The sequence below is a fragment of the Brassica napus genome, chromosome C9 (assembly GCF_020379485.1).
Source record: "Brassica napus cultivar Da-Ae chromosome C9, Da-Ae, whole genome shotgun sequence".
NCBI lineage: Eukaryota > Viridiplantae > Streptophyta > Magnoliopsida > Brassicales > Brassicaceae > Brassica > Brassica napus.
Genome location: NC_063452.1, coordinates 33,273,060 through 33,287,300, shown reverse-complemented (window position 1 = coordinate 33,287,300; position 14,241 = coordinate 33,273,060).

Below are 14,241 nucleotides of genomic sequence, written 5' to 3'. Positions count from 1 at the left end.
CGATCGATGTTTCAGTGTTAGTCTCGATCGACGCTGAGTATACCGTTTCGTACTCGGCTCGACAGTGGCAAGCTGCAATGATTCCTGGATCAATGATTCTTCTGGAGATCGTCTGTGGCGTCTTGACTGGGATAGGGTCGTAGTGGGCATTAGGATCAAGGAGGGTTAGACACAACTGGTTGATTTGCATGTTGCACACTGCTCCCACTGTTGACAAGAAAGCTCTCCCATGTAGTAGAGAAGAGTTCCAGTTTAACTTGATGTCCAAGACATGGAAATCAACTGGAACTAGGGCATTACCAATCTGCACCTCTGGGCCTCTCACAATTCCTCCTGAGTTCCTCTGGGAACAATCCACAAAAGTGAACAATTCCTGCGAAGGCTCCACCTGTAGACCCAGATGGTCTACCATAACCCTAGGTAGGATGCTGACCGATGCTCCGGTGTCGCACAAGGCATGTGGGAACTCAATACCCTTCACCGTGCATGGTATTGCAAATTGCCCTGGTTCACTCTTCTTCTTCAATGTAATCCTCATCCTCATCTTTTCTCTAGCTTCACAGAACATTCTCTTGATGTCTTCTTCTTTCTCTCTAGTTTCTCAGAAGAACATCCACAATCTGTGGGTATAATAAGCCTCTTCGAATGGCTTATTTGGAGGAATCCTGAAGACTCTCTTTCGGAAATTTTCCTTTTCCTTTTCACTAGCCCCTCTCTTCAGATGTTTCAGCACTTTTTCCTTTCTTTTCCTTAGGGTTCTTCCACTAGGAACCCTATCCTCTTCCATTGGATCTTCTCCAACATCTGAAGGTGTCCTGATGGTCTCTGGTGGGTATTCTGAAGGTTTGGGTTTGGGCCTGAGTGCATTAAGTCGTGCAACATCTATCTTTGGCATCTGCACTCGGTAGGTAATAGGTGCTCGTTGATCGATAGGCATTGGAGGTTGTCGATCGATGGCGGCCTCTGAGTGTGGATCGATGTTGTTGTTAGCATGTCAATCGATTCGTACGTTAACTGGGTTGGGCGGATGTGGGTGTTTTGCTGCGAACTCCTCGTGGGTTAGAAGCTTCACGGCATTGCAAGACGCGGTTGACTCCGTAGGCGTCGTCGATCGATGCTCTGGAGTTCCTGTCGATCGATTTGGACTAGTGTATGTCGATTGATGTTCTAGGTTCTGCTTCGATCGACACCAGTGTGATCCACCGAAACTCATCAAACTTTCTACCTTGAAATCTCCTTCTTGCAGCTTCTCTTCCTTCACCACTTGCCAAAAATCGTCCTCAGTGATGGCATTCAAGTGGTGTTTCATCACATCATCCCCTACCCCTCTTGTTGAAGCTTCCTGCCTCTTAACAGCATCTCCTGTCTGCACAACTTGCATCTCCAACTTCTTCACATAAGTGCACAAAGTCTCAAACTTTGTGATCAGGTCGGTGTAGACAGAATCAATCTTCCCATTGAAGTCCACTGTCATTTGCTGCTGTGCTTCAAGAACTCTATCAAGCATCTCTTCAATCTTGCTCTCTTGAGTAGGCGGCGGTGGCTTCTGGTAGTAGGAACTTCCATTATTCATGTTGTTACTGTAGTTGTTGTTGTAGGGTTTCTGGTATTGTGAAAGTTGGTTGAAATTAGTCCTATTTCCATAGGAGTTTCTGTTTCCACCCTGGTTTCCAAAACCTTGGAATCCAGTTCCACCAATCTAGTTCACCTCTTCTTTCTCTGCTCTACCTTCTATAGCTTCTGCATCCTCAACGAAGCTAACCTTCTTCCTGAGAAGCTTGTGAACAATATCAAGATTTGCCTTCACCTCATCCATCTGATCATTCCCAAGGATGGTGGCAGATCTCTTTCTCTCAAAGTCAGTGTTCTTGGTGTTGTTGCTAGATGCTAGGTTTTCAATAACCTTGACTGCCTCCTCTGGATTCCTGGTGTTGAAGTTTTCATTGCTGGAAGCATCAAGAGCTATCTAGTAGTGCACCGCGATGCCTCTGTAGAAAGTACAGAGCAGTTGTACTTCATTGAATCCATGGTGTGGACAGTCTCTCTGATAAGAATTGAATCTGAATGATTCTGCAGGCTCCTGAGTGAATGTAGCAATCTTGCTCCTCAAGTCTTCAGCGCACGCTTCATCAAAGAAATTGCATAAGAATGCATTCTTGATGTCGCTCCAGGATTTAAGAGATCCTGGTTGTAACTGCTTGAGCCAATGCAGAGCTTCTCCAGCAAGTGAGTAACTGAAGAGCTTGCATAACATGTAGTCCTCAGAGACTCCCTCGACTCTAATAGCAGAAATCAGATCCTCGAACCTTTCCAGATGGTCTATAGGATGCTCGTGGGATAATCCATGGTAGGGTAGCTGTCCCACAAGCGTGTAGTACTGCGCTATCAACTCAAAATCCCTCTCGATAGTGGGAGGACGAATGGCTGATCTGTTGGTGTAATATCGATCTGGACGGTTGTAGTCAGCCAACGTTTTGGGTTGCGCAGCCTCATCCACATGTAAAGTAGTACCTGTAGCATTAGCATCAGGCTCAGGGATTGCAGCCCCCTGAGCATCTATCCTTTGACCTGCTGCATTACGCAGATGACCCTCTTGGTCATACAGGTCTCCATTGTTATCTCGTACAAGTATCAAAGGAGCAACCATCTCTCGCGGCTCAACATCGATCGATGTCTGGGATGGAGTATCGATCGATGTCGGATGAAAGATGTTGGTCGACGGAAGGTGAGTGTTGTCGAACGACAGTGGTTAGCGAGTATCAGTCGACGGAACTAGTGTATGGGTCGACAGTGGTTGAGCAGAATCGAGTGACACACAAGTGTTGTTGTCGGTCGATGAGGAGCGCGCTTCCTTGTGGATCGAACGTTCCAAACTTGCAGGATCTGGTGAGAATAGCAGTTGAGTTTCCTGGTTGCTTCTGGTACTGCTGGGCATGTACCTGAAAATCCAAGAAAAAAATCTATGTCAGAAACTTAACAAAAATTAGATAAATAGGCGATCAAAGCTCCCCGGCAACGGCGCCAAATTTGATACCACTCAAATTACCCTAAGGAGTGATTTATACTCTCTCAAATAAGAGGTCGAGTTGTAGTACTTAGGGTTCGAATTCACAGGGAGTTCGGGTACATAAGAAATCTAATATGATTTGCTAAGCAAGATGGTTTTAGAGATTTAAATGTAAATTGCAGTTTAATATTGAACAAGTGTTTCTTCAATATTATTGGTTGAGGTTTTGGTGCTTAAAAAGGAAATAGTTAGACTTAGGGTTTTTATTTAGGAAACTTTGGATTATAATCCTACAGATGCCTAATGAGTTGCATGCATGATAATGTAAAGCTCAACTATTTAGTCAACAAGTCCATCAGCGTTCGCAGTGTTTAGACTTGTCTATTAACTAGATCTAATGATCTCAACTCTCGTTATTTTGATCAATAGAAAGTGTCGATCGATAATCCTATAGGGATATCTATCGATACAACTTTTGCTCCGTCGATCGATTATTCAAGTATGATATCGATCGACGCGCTCTAGTCAAGCTTTATGTGCGGGTTGAATTATAGCTTTCAAAGCTCACTAGACCAGCTCTCGCCTTGCTCATAGCAAGAAAAATAGTTCAATTAGAATGTTTTCACGATGATAATGAAGCTCTCGCTTTTATCAATCAATCCTAGGACAAGTTCTAGGTAGCTAATCTAGACACAGACATTAATGAACAATCCTAATGATGATTATCACAACTCAGCAATCTATAGTTGGGGCTAATCTCTCCTAACCTATTTAAACCCTAAAATCTAACAATGGAACTACTCAGACATGACTAAGCAATTGATAACAGCAATTAAGTATAAAACTTCATTAGAATAGTAAATGAATATTAATGGAGTTCCAATCACAAATTATAACTTTGGATCTTCTCTCCAATCTATAAAAATCCTAAAAACCTTTGCTGTAAAAATAATAAAACAAGAAAAGCACTCTTTGCCTCTAACATGGCCGCAAAGCTTATATAATTAGGGTAAAACTCGTCAGGGGAAATCTTGTAAAATGGTGAAGACTTGGGCTTCAAGTCGGTTGTGACCAAACGGGTTTTCTGCGCGCTTTCTGTCGATCGATACACTGATGTGAGTATCGATCGATTATTCATCTCCAGTATCGACCGATGGTCGAGCTCGATGGTCATCTCGGGTGCTTGCTCCAAAAATCTCCAAAATGCTCCAAAATCATCACTTATCTCCAAAACACTGTTGATCTTGTAAATATAATAAATAGACTCTATTATATAATAATTGTTCGTAAAAACACCTATACACTATGGATGAAAATGGGTCAAATCCATAGTCTATCAATGGCGCTGAGCCTCGACCTGCTCGGCGAAAGAAGAGAGGCCGCTCGGCTAAGAAACTGGTCCTACCAGAAAGACGTTGCTAGGACGTACAACAAGAAAGTCAGAACCAGGACCTTCCAGCAAGGAGATTGGGTTCTACGACGAGCAGAAAAAACAACGGGGAAACTCACCCCCGGGTGGGAAGGACCCTATAAGGTCATCGAGGTGCGGAGAGCAGACGCCTACAAGCTGCAAGATAGCAAAGGTAAAATACAACCCAACTGCTAGAACGCCCTGCACCTCAAAGCCTATCATTTTTAATATGGTCCCCGGACCAAGATTTCTATACTACTATATACTATTTAAGCATTATGATTTCCTACTCCAATGTATGATAAACGTCTCCGGACAAAGCTTAAAATAAAATAGTTCCGACTATAAAGGCAGAGGGGAAATCATTATACTTAAAGAGGCATACGAGCTGGATCAGGTCTCCAGAGACCTCCGATCCTGGCTAACCCTTGCAAAAAGTGGCACGCCCACAAATTAAAAACGGGTATGAGACATAAAGCAGGAATGGGCATGCACAAGCCTGAGTATGCTGTCAAAACTACCTAAAATCCCTGTGCAGCCTAAGGTGCATCGGGGTCCCTAGAGTACCAATGTGAAAAGTACTTGCATTAAAACGCTACGAGCTACACAATACAGGGAACACATGGTATATTTATTGCATAAGTACTGTGAAATACATGGAGCAATCAAAATCCTGATTCTCCAGACGTGGAAAGAAGCGAAACCTAGCACTTGGGTCATAACACCCACACCAGCACCCTCTAAAGCTTGTCAGTGACTTCCTGCAGAAGTAGAATATAACATAGGATCTCGATAGCGGCCAGCTTCCGAGCGGCAGAATGCGAAATCCAAATAGGTACCGGAAGTAGCCTTGCCTAGGAAGGCGGAGTACGGTCCCTGCAAAAAACAAAATATTCCGGGTTCCCAAGGAACTCCGGGCCCTTATGCAAGCCCCCGATCTAAAGAGGAAACCCAAGGTTTCCCATATGATTTCGGGTCCTATGTACAAAATCTAAGGAAGCACCTCCGGGTTCCAATCAAAGATATCAGGATCTAAGGAAGAACCTTCGGGTTCCTATGTGGCCTCAGGGTTCCAAAGATAAAAGGCGCATCAAGGTCATTACAACTTCAAAGAACCTTCGGGTTCCAGTCAAAGATCTCCGGATCTAAGGAAGAGACCACTGGGTTCTTATACAGGCTCAGAGGCCTAATATGATTTTAGAATGAGGATAGAAGCCCTGTGCAGCCTAGGGCGCATCGGGGTCATCACATCCCTAAGAACCTCCGGTTTCCCATGCAACCTCAGGGTCTAAATACAAACCTCTGGGTCCCGATACGATCTCTGGATCTAGCGGAAAACCATGTACTCTTACACGACCTCAGGGTCTAATCACGATCTCAAAAGCCTCTGGGTTCCAACCATGATCTCCAGATCTATCAAAGAATCTCCGGGTTCCTATACCGCCTACAGGCTCCAGTTATGATCCCAGGATCTAAACAAAGACCTCCGGGTCCCAAATAAAACCTCACGGTCTAAGGAAACCTCCGGGTCCCGAATACGATCTCATGATTCAAAGATAACCTCCGGGCTCCTCGACAACCTCTGGGTCCCCAGACGACCCTTGGGTCCTCACATAACCTCCGGGTTACGAGATCAGTCTCCAGACTCTAAGAGTCCATACTTTAGCTCGAAACCTCCAGGTTTATCGCTCATCTCCCTAACCTATGAAAAGAGAGGCATCATAGACTACATAGTTCCACTTCGATCGTAAAACAGGCGGAAGGACATCCTCTTAAAAAAGAAACATGCAAAAAAACTACTTTCAGAAGCATGCGAAGCAACAGGAAGGAGTCGATAAAGAGGAAAAAACTATGAAGCATCATTAATTGAAAAGTCAAAGGGGGCTACAAAGAGCCTTTATTAAAAAAAACATGCTATCAGAAGCATGCGAAGCAACAGGAAGGAGTCTCAAAACAAAGAAAGGAATAATTTAAAAAGAAGGCTCCTCCGAGAATCGCGACCCCACAACAAATCTCGGGGTGGCAGCCTGGGAGAAGCTCCCGACTGATGGCTGACCCCTCTGGATAGGAAATAATGACGCCGATACGCTTCTTCTGGATTCGAATGTTCCACACGCTTCTCCAGCCATTCCTTCATGAGCTCCCATCTAGCCGAGGCTTTCACTTGTTGAACAAGTAGATCCCGTCGAGCCACGATGTCCTACAACTGGCCACGAAGAAGGAATACCTCGCCGATCAATCTCCGGTGAGCATCCACCAAAGGGTCACGGTCATGCCCGACCTCAACACTTGTTGATGAGGTGGAAGATGGACCATTAGACGATAGAGCAGCCCTCGCCAATCTGGGCGGAGGAGTGTAAGAAGGACGCTGCTTCCGCGCTTTAGCCTTCTGATACTCGTCATAGACAACCGATACCGGGAGCCTCGCCACGTTCCGTGGAAAAAGCTATGTAAGAAATAAACGAGACAAAGCTTACCGAATAGAAAAAAGGGAAGGCTTACCCCAAACATGACTATGACGCAAGGCTTCCCTGCTCACCAGAAAGTTCACCCATCGGAATCGTCGAGGAACTCCCATTATAAGCTTCGCTACTGCTTCTCCAGCAAAGGAAACCGGGCGGGACACATCTGACAAAGGAAAAGCTAAACATCAAATCGGGCTCCCAAAGGAATGTTAAAACTCAAAGCCCAAAGGAGAACTTATCAACGGTTCGCCAAGACGTAGGATAACCAACCGGCTCCTGGATCTTCACGAACATGTAGCGGCTGTTCCAACCATCCCCGAAGGGGTAATTACCCCTGACACCCCTCGAAGGTTCCTCGAGCAGAGGGGTGCCAACACGGGATCAAAGGTGATAGAACTTTGGTTTGTTCATCAGAGGAGCAAAGTAATAAGAGTATAAAATCTCATGCACCCCGAAAGAAAATCCATGGAGTTTACCAAGTATTTGGATGGCCATTAAAGTCCTCCAGGTTAAAGGAGTAAGTTGAGAAGGACAGAAACCAAAGAATGACGATACTTCGCCTATAAGAGAAGGGATAACGCCCCGGAAGCCTGCTTCCAGATATGCCTCATAGACAACTACCTCACCCGCTCCCCCATCTGGAGCGCGTTTGAAATCAGTCGGACTCCTCATCCCCACTGAAGGATGAATCGCATACTTCCTCCTCATGTTAGCCAAGTCTCCCTCTCGGATCTCAGAATGGGGACCATCGTCGAAAAAACAAGAACGGAGCCTTCTCAGGGGCGGCATCGGAACCGCTTCACTATCAGCCTCCGGAATGCCTCCTCAAGAGGAAACATGGGATGAGAAAGGATCAGTGAAAGGACGACGCGGCCTTGGATGACCACCAATCATTGAGGACGGAAACATGTGCAACTCGGGATTCATCTTTCTCAACGAGGAATCAGTGCAAGAGTTGGGTTGAGGCCAGTTAGGGGATATCACGAGTCCTTATATACGTCTGGATCATTCCTTTTCGCGTGATTAGAAAAGGAAATAGGGATATTTCCAAATATCCTGAAGAATCCCTGGCATAAAAGATAAGCAGCAAAAAGGGAAGTCCTTCCTACAAAAAGGAAATTTTCGAGATACACGCTTTTGAAGAATAAGAAGAGCATCTAGTGTCATCGACCGAACTAGCACCAGCCTCTTGGTCTATCCCCACACATCAACATATAAGCTCCTCCTGAGGAAACATCAGAGCTCCAGGCTCCGCCGTCTCTGAGATGCCATCAGAAGCGTAGAGCTTGTTCATCTCCGACAAGAACTCAGCAGTTCAATAGCGCCAGACCCCGGTCTGGAGTAAGGGAACCAGTCCTCCCACGGGTTCAGAGTATGGTTCCGGCCTGAGTGGAACCCGGGATCGCAGGATTACAAGAGAGATGTCCTGCCTAAGGGAAGCCTGCTGAGAAAGAGCAACTCCGGTTGACTTGAGTGCATGGGTTATTGTACCTCGAGGAATAAGGGGCAAACTATTGGGGAAAAATACTTAGGTATTAAATTCCTCCAGACCCTAGGCAGGACACCGGCCTTTGGGTCCCCGCTAGGAAGCAGCCCGATTCCCCGCTATGAAGTATTTCGGGCCCGGTCCCAGGGACCGCCCCCTTCCCCCAGGAAAAGGAAAACTTTTGATAAGGAAAATCTTCCATATTTCCGAATATGGAAGAGTTAAACCTACTCCAACCGACTAAGGCCCGCCATAAGAAGACTAATAAATGGAAACTAAACCCTAAAGCAAGGGATCGACACTTCGAGACTTAGAGATTCGAGCTAGGCGGCTAGAACTAGGGTTCTTATTCAAAACTATTGTAGTTCCAGCTCTTTGATGTAATAAAACGTCTCTTTCTTCTTTCTTACTTGCAAATCAATACAGCTACCCACAAAATCTTAGCCTTGGCCATCGTTCTATGGTACTCACAAAGATCCTACACAAAAATCCCCTAACAATTATATCAAAGAGCTGCAACTATAAAAAATTTTGAGTAAGAACCCTAGTTCTAACCGCCTAGCTCTAATCTCTAAGCCTCGAAGTGTCGATCCCTTGCTCTAGGGTTTAGGCTCCCCTTATATAGTTGTTTTAGGTCGGCCTTAGTCGGTTGGAGTAGGTTAAACTCTTCCATATTCGGAAATATGGAAGGTCCACTCTATCGGAAGTTTTCCTTTTTCCCGGAGGAAGGGGGTGGTCCCTTCGACCGGACCCGGAGTACTTCCTAGCGGGGACCCGGGGCGTCTCCTACCGGGGACCCTGAGGTCGGTGTCCTGCCTAGGGTCTGAAGGAATGCTAAACCTGAGTATTTTCCCCAACACCTGCTACCAGACTACTTTGAAGGGAAAGACCAAGGTCTGATAGCAATTATAGAGCAAACCTCCGACTCATCACAATGACGAACCGGAGGTCGAAGAAATGGACGACGTGCGATTGATCGAAGAGGACCAGACCCGACATCTCAAGGTCGGCTACAAGCTGACCGACGGATTAAGACCATCTCCAATGTATTTCTCTATTTTTTCCTCTAAAATAGGGAAACTCTATAAAAGAGATGAGTTTGTCGCCAATGTATTCCTCTATTTCTTCCTCTAAAAAGGAATATTCTTGATATATTCTTTTCTAATTTTACAAATAGTACCTTTTATTTGTGAAAGTTGAAAACCAACCCAATTTAATGTAACATTCATAAAATTATGATATTATTTACACATAATATTTTTATAGAAACTATTATGTAAATAAAAAGTATGATTATATATTTATATAAACAATAAATTTTCACTAAAAATATTTATTTTGGTTATAATTGTTAAAGTAAATAGTTAAAGGATCATTTTGTAAATAAAAAAGTATGCCTCTATTATAGAGGAATGCTATTTCTTCCTCCAAATATAGAGGTGAAAATAGCAATCTCTATTTTAGAGGAAGAAATAGAGTAGGGTTGGAGTGATTTTATCTCAAAATGCTATTATAGAGGCAAATATAGAGGTGGGTTGGAGATGCTCTAAGGAGGATGTTAATAGACTTCCTCAAATCTAACTTCGACTGCTTCGCTTGGTCCCACGCAGATATGTCCGGGATCGATCCGGAGATCATCATGCACAAGCTGCAGGTGGATCCCCTACATCAACCCGTTAGACAAAAGAGGAGAAAATTTGCTCTCGAAAGGGACGCTGTCATCAACGATGAAGTCAAAAGCCTGCTTGGCGCAGGGTTCATTCGCGAGGTACAGTACCCGAAATGGTAAGCCAACGTGGTCGTAATCATAAAGACGAATGGGAAGTGGAGAGTCTGCATAGACTTCACAGACCTCAACAAGTCCTGCCCAAAGGACCCCTTCCCTCTGCCTCACATCGACAACCTGGTCGATGCCAAAGCCAGGCATCAGCTGATGAGTTTCATGGATGCGTTCTCCGGCTACAATCAAATACTCATGCATTTGGAAGACCAGGAGAAGACGTCCTTCATGACATCCAGAGGGATCTATTGCTACAAAGTTATGCCCTCTGGCCTAAAGAACGCGGGATCAACCTACTAACGGCTGGTGAACATGATGTTTGCGGACCAGATAGGGCGAACCATGGAGGTCTACATCGATGACATGCTGGTCAAATTCCTAGAGGCCAAAGACCACATATCTCATCTGCAACAAGCCTTCTCCACTCTACGGAAATACAACATGAAGCTCAACCCAGCTAAGTTCTCACCGAGGTACATTGTAACCCACCGGGGCATTGAAGCCAACCCGGAGCAAATTAGGGACATTCATTCGATCCCTTCCCCGAAGAATGCCAAGGAGGTCCAAAAGCTAGCGGAAAGGATGGCAGCCCTGAGCAGGTTCATCTCCAGGCTCTCTGACAAATCACACGCCTTCTTTGGAACCCTTAAAAACCCAAAGGATTTTCAATGGACGGAAGAGTGCGAGTCCGCTCTCCATGAACTAAAGGCATATCTCACCACTCCTCCTCTCCTATCCAAGCCACTGCTCGGCGAGGTCCTGCTGCTATAACTAGCAGTTTCGGAGCATGCTGTAAGCGCCGTCCTAGTGCGCGAGGAAGGAAGCAAGAAGCTACCAATCTACTACGTAAGTAAGGCTCAACTGGATGCTGAAACCCGCTACAGCCATCTAGAGAAGCTGGCCTTAGCTCTGATAGTCGCCGCCCGCAAGCTGCGGCCCTACTTTCAGGCTCACCCAATCGTGGTCGTCACCTCCTTCCCCATAAAATTGGTTCTCCACAAGCCTGAAGTCTCAGCTGTGGAACTAGGGGGGAATTTGATGTAATTTTTCGACCAGCCACAGCTATAAAGTCACAGGTCCTGCCTGACTTTGTGACCGAATTTTCCCCTACCTTGCTCTCAGCTCTGGACCAACAAGTACGCCTCCAAAGCGAAACAAAGGAAGAGGGGGAATGGGTCCTACATGTTAATGGGTCCTACATGTTAATGGGTCCTACATGTTAATGGGTCCATCAACACTTGAGCAGCCGGGATCGGAATAGTGCTTACCTCGCCGAGAGGAAACACGGCCTCAAGGGCCGTGAGGTGCAACTTCAAAGCAACCAAGTGCAGAGACAATACCAAGCAAAGGAAAATAGCATGATCCAGTATCTGGCGGTCGCCCAACGACTCATCAAAAAATTCAAGAGTTGCAAGCTCACTCAAATCCCTAGGGAGCAGAACTCGCAAGCCGATTCTCTGGCTAATCTGGGGTCCGCCCTCGAAACTAACAGCCAGATGAGCATCCCATTGCTCGTGCTTCAATGGCCAGCCACCCTGGAGGAACTCCAATCCGAAACAGGCTCCGCTATCGAAGAGGGAAAAACCTAGAAGACCCCCCTAGTCCGGTACCTAGAGAATGACATTCTCCCGGAAGATCGCAAGGAGGCCAGAAAAATCAAGAAGCAAGCCACAAGATATTGTATCTCCCAGGAGAAGCTATACAGGAGATCCCGACAGATTACAAGAACAATCTCCAGACTCCAAGAGTCCATATTTTATCTCGAAACCTCTGGTTTTATAGCCCATCTCCCGGGATCCTACTATTCAACAAACGAAAAGAGAGGGACCATGGACTGCCAAGTCCCACCTCGATCGGGAAATAGGCGGAAGGGTATCTTCTCAAGAAGAAACATGCAAAAAACTACTATCAGGAGCATGAGAAGGAACATGAAGGAGTGAATAAAGGGGAAAAACTATGAAGCATCATTATTCATAAAATCAAAGGGGGCTACAAAGAGCCTTTATTCAAAAAGCAACAAAAACCAGAGTCTCAAAAGATAAAGAAAAGAATCATTCAGAAAGAAGGCTCCTCCGGAATCGCGACCCTACAATGGATATCGGGGTTGCAGCCTGGGAGAAGCTCCCCGACTGATGGTTGATTCCTCCGGATAGGAACAGATGACGACGATACTCTTTTTCCGGATTCCAATATTCCACACGCGTCTCCAGCCATTCCTTCATGAGCTCCCATCGAGCTGAGGCTTTCACTTTCTGAACTAGTAGATCCCGGCGAGCCATCATGTCTTGCACCTGGCTACGAAGAAGGAATACCTCGCCGATCAATCTCCGCTGAGCATCCACCGAAGGGTCACGGTTAGGCATAACCTCAGCACTTGTCAATGAGGTAGAAGACATGCCATTAGCCGATAAAGCAGCCCTCGCTAGTCTTGGTGGAGGAGTGTAAGAAAGACGCCACTTCCGCGCTATAGCCTTCTGATACTTGTCATAGACAACCGATACCGGGAGCCTCACCACGTTCCCTGGAAAATACTTTGTGAGAAATAAACGAGACAAAGTCTTACCGGATAAAAAGGGAAAGCTTACCCCAAACACGACTATGACGCAAGGCTTCCCTGCTCACTAGAAAGGTCACCCATCGAAATCGTCGAGGAACTCCCATTATAAACTTCGCTACTGCTTCTCCAGCAAAGGAAACCCGGCGGGACACATCTGACAAAGCAAGAGCTAAAACATCAAAATCGGGCTCCCAAAGGAATGATAAAACTCAAAGCCCAAAGGAGAACTTACCAACGGTACGCCAAGACGTAGGATAACCAACCGGCTCTTGGATCTTCACGAACACGTACCGGCTGTTCCAACCGTCCCCGAAGGGGTAATTGCCCCTGACACCCCTCGAAGGTTCCTCGACCAGAAGGGTGCCATCACGGGATCAAAGGTGATAGAAACCTACTTTGTTCATCAGAGGAACAAAGTAATAAGAGTATAAAATCTCATGCACCTCGACAGAAAATCCATGGAGTTCCCCAAGTACTTGGATGGCCATTAAATTCCTCCAGGTTAGAGGAGTAAGTTGAGATGGACAGAAACCAAAGAAAGACAATACTTCGCCTATAAGAGAAGGGATAACGCCCTGGAAGCCTGCTTCCAGATATGCCTCTAGACAGCTACCTCATCCGCTCCCCCATCTGGAGCGCGTTCGAACTCAGTCGGACTCCTCATCCCCACTGAAGGATGAATCGCATAATTTCTCCTCATGTTAGCCAAGTCTCCCTCTCGGATCTTCGAACGGGGACCATTGTCTAAAAAAACAAGAACGGAGCCTTCTCAGGGGCGCCATTGGAACCGCTTCACTATCAGCCTCCGGGTTGTCTCCCAAGAGGGAACAGGGGATGAGAAAGGATCGGTGAAAGGACGATTGATATCACTCAAATTACCCTAAAGGAGTGAATTACTCTCTCAAATAAGAGGTTCAGATGTTGTACTTAGGGATCGAATCCACAGAGACTCTAGGATTACACAATAGATTTATAGTATTTGAATTAAGGCTAGATTAAATGATTTATAGGTTTTAAAGCAGTAAATGAATTGGTGAGCAAAATAATTGCTTGATTGATTTGATTTGAGGTTGTTAACAGTTGGGAGAAATAGCTAGATTCATGTATGTTCTCAGGTATGATAAGTAATACATAAAGTGGTTTTTAGGGATTTATTGATATTAATTGTTCTTGAATTCAAACTAAGATATAATCAATCTGATTATCTAATCTGGATCTCGGATTTCAACTCTCGTATGTTAATCACGAGAAAGTGTGGATCGATAATTCGTTACGAATATCGATCGATACACCTTACAAAATATTGATCGACAGGGCTATCGCTGCGTCGATCGATACTTCTTCCAGAAAGCTTTAAGGATGGGTTTGATTTATATTCTCTAACTCACTAGACCAACTCTCGTCTGTATCTAGTCAGTTAGATCATACTAGTTAACTTCAGGTATTGAGTCAAGCAATGGCTTGATATCAATTAATCCTAAGATCTAAGTTTAAAGGGTGATCAATCCTAAACTTTGCTTTAAACACAACTAGAT